We start from the raw sequence: 5890 nt of genomic DNA on the forward strand, positions 1-5890 counted from the left end.
AAAATTGTTAATTAAAATGTATATAAATACAAATTAAGATATTTAATATAATTATTTATAAGAAAAGGAATAAAAATTTTATATAAATATAGGCCTATAATTAAATATAATTTTGATATTATCTAAAAAAGATTCGATTAATCGATAATTCTACGCGGATGAAAATTTCAACAAATTTTTCTCATTTCGTCCAAGAAAAATTGATATATTTTAATATCATCTTTAATCAAAATCTTAAAATCTTGTATATACAATTTGCATAATTATTTTAAAATTAATTTAATAAAATAATTAAATTAGTCTCATTTAACTAATTCGAATAATTAGAGTTTCAAATATTATTACAAATATGTACACATTTAAAATTGAAATTGTTTTAAAATCAATATATATATATATATATATTTAGAAGATTTTCAAATATTTTAAATTAGACAATCTCTCTGAAAAATTGTTGAGTTTTAAATATTTATTAAATCTATTTTATATACTACATAAATATTCATTAAACCTTTATCAAGTATCTGCAACGAATATAAAATAAACAACAGTGCATGACCTCGTTAATATAATATTGTTTCGTATCTTGTTTCTCCATGATATCCTTTAATACATATTTTCTTCAGTTTATCGTATTTATGTCTTGATATTTGATTACAGTCTGACTAAACATTACTATGAGCAATCATAATCTTTCTTTTTTTTATTTTTTTTACTATTATTATTTTTTATTCATATATTCTCCCTTCAGTCGATAAATGCTGGTCAGAAACTGGCTATGTATCATGATCCATAATTACATTCTTTTCTTTTTTTTTATATATTTCCTTCAGTTCTTTAATGACAATGAATATATGTATATGGTTAGATAAGATTTCAATTTTATGATTGTCCTTACGAATTTTATCTTATCTCTTTGTTTCATTATCACCTCAATCGATATTTAAAACGATAAAAATAAAAATTTATTCTGTATTTTGTTTGTTTTTTTTTNCACTAATAGTTAAAACTTTATTTATTCTCCACGTAATTATTAAGTAAAAGGTGATTATCTTTAAACTTTTAAAGTACTTTATAATCTCCTATTTAAATAAATTTCATCCATTCTTTTACTTAATTGACTTATCGCAATTATTTCTGACTGCTCATTTTCTACGCTGTTTTTTCTTCTTTTTTTTTCTTAGTGAATTACATTCCGCGATGCTTCTGTTAGTTTTTAGCATCCTATTTACCAGTGGCTCCTAAAATTTATGGCCAGTTTCTGAAAAAGTTTTAAACTTTGAGTCCATATGGTAGCAACATAATCTTCACTAAGCGTTGTTGCGAGCATCCTCCTATATTTTATCTAGCAGGATTTAGTATATTTTACACAAAGCATGCTACTATACGAAAGTAAGAGTATGCCGAATTTAAATAATACTTTGGCGTAAGTTTCGTCGCATAAACACAATTTTTAACAAGTGAAACAAGCACGTCTGCAAATTTCTTCATCGACGAGTCGATATCGAAGTAAATGAAATTTTCTATGACAAAGATTTTTATTATTTCCTTCAGCAATTGACTATACAATGTCTTATAAAAATTTTATTTCTCAGTCTACGCAATAAGAATATACGGACTATTAACTACGACCGATTTTATGATCCTTTCGCAATACCCTTTAATCAGCCATGTTTCTTTTCTCATAAATTTAAAAATCTACTAAACTCTAGACTGCTGATAATGAGAATATCGTAAATAATTTATAGCGACAGATTTATTAACTTTTGGTAGAGAACTTCCATGTTTTCCAGTGATACACGATGAACAAAAGACGAATACGCGAAGAAATTTTTACAACGATATCATTCACATTGTACAACATCCTGAGGCGGTAACACTTCACTAACATATTAAACTAACAGAAAATTTTAATGAGAAACAAAACAACGAACATTTATAGATTGAGAGAAGAAGGAAAAAAATTATTGTTTGCGAGTAGAGGAGAGTAAGAAATAATGTGTTTTTTATTAGATAAAAATTTGAAAATTTTAATTGAATTTATAAAATTTATAAAGAATAAAGAATAAAAATAAGAATTAATGATAAAATTAAAATTAAAATAACTTCTAAAACAAGAAGAATTATACGGTTAAGAATAGCAAAATTAAATACAGTGACAAATTACACAATGGTGAATGGATTAAGAATGGATCTCTACTTAGTCCTTTGGGGATTTCATTCTCAACAGCATAAAGCCAATCTCTTTGTTTTCTGTAATTATTTTACTTGTGTATTTATAAGTAAATTACATTTTTTTTTAAATTCTTTGTTAAGAACATCTTTTAAGTTCTCTTCATTTCCCAAAGGATGAACTGCGTTTAAAATTAATTTTTTTTAATATCAAACAAATTCTGTATTTTTTTAGATTATCTTTTAACTAATTATGAACTTTATTCGTTATAATTACTCTAAATTAATAATTGTTAACAGCCTCAAAAATTATATATTTCAATAAAGTCTGCTTTAAATGTAACACAATTTAAGTTTTGTTAACGCAATTGTTGTAAATTTGCATTTAGAATTTATTCCAGTTAACAATTCAGTAATTATCGCAAATCAAAATATATTCTACGGGGAATGGATTAATTTTTTCTTCATTTTTAACTTTTAATTAAAGTTAATTTATTTGTTAGTAGAAGTTTAATAAAGTAAAGTAAATTCGAGAATAAGTACGAGAGGCAATTTTCTAGGAAGCAGAAGAAAAAAAATCGTTAAAAGTATGTAACTGGAAGGTAAAAAATCAATATTATCAGATCAAAAAATAAAAATATAAAAAAATCTTCAAAACAATTTTTAAAATCAACCACTGACTAGTGAAGCTTAATCTATAGTAGATTCTTATTGCTTATAGAGGACTACAGACTTCAATTTCCTTTCTCTTTATTTGTCTCAATCACTCAGAGACGTTGGCAAATGTCCCAGTAGACATAAATATTTCCACATCCAGTAGTCGAGTAAACATAAAAAAAAATAAAGAAATTGTACACATGTTTCTTTGTACTGATAGGTTTGCGTGCATTTTTTTATTATTTTCAGAAAGATCCGAAATCACTACAAGAGATTCAATCAGTGATGCAGATGCGAGCCCAAAGATGACAAAAGGTGAACCACCACCAGCTAAGTACGATAAATATCAAACAATTCAATACGGGGAGGAACCAGAGATAGTTCTATCGGTAAGTTTACATTCATACGTCATTACAGAACATGTATAGAATGGAGTAAGAAGGTTATACTTTAGTAAATTCGTTCTAAATAGGTCATTCACTAACGTCGTTATTAGCCCACTACCAAACTATTGGTTCGATATATTGATCACGCATTAGTCTTCTGAGTCACACTGAACTTTCCTCAGAGGATATGTGTTATCGAGGAGAGAGGGGGAAAAATGAAGAAAAAAAATAATAAAGAATGTTACAATTATTTTTAATTATGTTATAAATATATTTTTAAAGAGAAAGAAAAAGGATAATGTGATTCTTTAATAAAGAAATTAGAAAGATAAATGTTTAATTATAATTTTAATTTAATAACGTGACGAATTTAATTTGGTTAACTCTTGAGACTTGATATATTTAGATTGTAATTGGTAATGTCAATAGTCATTGAGTAGGTTACTTAGTGAAGGTGATGTTTTTACAGACTCCTCGAAAATTACGCATGTTACAAGAAACAGAAGGAGAGATGGAAGAATGTGGGATTACTGTAGAAACTCCTCTAATCAACGATGTACAACTCGGAGTCACGGTATGTAATTACAACAGCCTATCGATTCTAAAGATGAAAATCAATATCACTACTGGTGATTATTAAATTTTGGATCATTAAACAAGAAAATATATCGTATTGTCTGAGCTTGGATGATGCCCAATGGACTAAGATTCTCTTGACGTTTTTGAAACAATTAATCCACTAAATTCATTTTTAATAGATAATATACTGTTGGGATGTATTCTTCTACTTTGATACAAAAATATAGCTTAAACAAGCTGTCAGAGCTTTAAAAAAATTTGCAGACTGTGCTAAAATTAAATATTTGTTAATAAAAATTCTTGCTCTTGGCTATATAAACTTTTCAATTTTAACTGTTTTAATTAATAAAAGCTGAAAAAATGACTTAAAATACAAGCTCGAAGCAGCAAAAGATCATAAGATTTTAGCATTTTCATTATTATTTTTTTTAATTTGAATTTTAAGCCATAAAGTTATTTCATTATAAGAACAAAGTACTTTGCAATATTTTTAAGTAGGATTTTTTAAAGGAATTTTTATTAATAAATTTCCGTATTTTTTATCCTATCTAATCTTTTATAAGAAAAATTTCCCCAAAGACTTCCACGAAGAAAAATGTCTGACGCAATACATGGGATTTTATAATTTAAATTTGCTTGAACCCCATGAAGCTATAACGCGCTACTGATCATCCTCCCTTTCTTCCTCCGCCTCCTGATCAACGGCTTCATCATCATCATTATCAACCTCCTGTTTAATATTCTTTTCAGTATACAAAAGTTTATTTAAATTATTTTCTGTAAGAAAAATTAATATATTTGTTTTATTTAATGCACTAACACTTTATTCATAATTTTCTTCTTGCACTTCATTGCAGTTCAATGACATTAATAATTAATGCCATTAACAGCAGGTAAGCTTATTCATTTCTGCAGATTAATAGGTAATAAATCAATTCAGTACTTTACATCTCTTCTTGATAGATTAATGGGATTTATCTTCACTCAATCCTATCCAAGTGCTCACATTTATCGAAAGATGCATACTCAAGTATGTATAGAGTATGACATAAATATTATTTTATCTTTATTGGTTCTAGGATTCTTTACAACTCCTATGACTCACTCATAATAAATTCATACGAAAATCATACAAGTAAAGAATCTAGGAGCATATATATATTCATATTAAGCATAAGTAAAGTGAAATATAACATTTAGATATACATTTATCCTTAAAATCCTTTAACGTTTATCTTATATTCTTATAATATGATATGCATGCCATCCATTTTTATTCAATTTTTTTTCTGTTGTCAGTTTTGAGGGCGTAAAAAAATGATAGGTGGAAAAAAGATAATAATTTATGACTAAATTCTTTAAAAATTCAAATCTATATTTATACATAAAGATACAGAATGTAAATTTCAATATATTTTAAGTGTTTCCATTGAAACTATGTTGGATCTACAAGACAATAAAATGTATAGTATAAGTTATAAAAAATTATTGTATAACCTCAAAAAATTTTGAATATTTTAATAAATTTTAAAAATATTTAAAGGCAGAATATAAAGAATATATAACTTGATCCTTTAATATTAATTAATAATTAATTTTCTTTAAAAAATAGTTAAATAAGTTACATTATTGTGTTCAATAATTGTATAATTTATAGGAAAAATATAATATTTACTTAATAAAATGTTTTTAAAAACTTTCTATATTAAATAAAATTTTAATATATTATAAATCAATAAACAACATATGAAAAAATGTAATAAAATTTTGAAGTTTCAATATGATTAAATATAAATTCAAAAATAATTCCTCAAGCTATAAATCATGAGTGAGAGTAAATTATTGCTTTTCCATACAATTTTTTTTTATGGTTAATGTTTTATAAGATTATTGATTGATTGACATTTTGATAAATAGTAATATTTTATACTATTATACAACATTAACTACACACTTATCACATTTCTCTTAAAGTTAAATATTAAAATATTCATTCCTAAATGCTATTTTGGTATCTAATTAAATTATAAGAGGGGGGAAACTTGTTATAAGTAAAAAATAATTAAGAAAAAGTTGTATTAATATAATAAAATGCA

Source organism: Centruroides sculpturatus, unplaced genomic scaffold, assembly GCF_000671375.1.
Source record: "Centruroides sculpturatus isolate CEXI.00-Female unplaced genomic scaffold, Cexi_2.0 scaffold1402, whole genome shotgun sequence".
Taxonomy (NCBI): Eukaryota; Metazoa; Arthropoda; class Arachnida; order Scorpiones; family Buthidae; genus Centruroides; species Centruroides sculpturatus.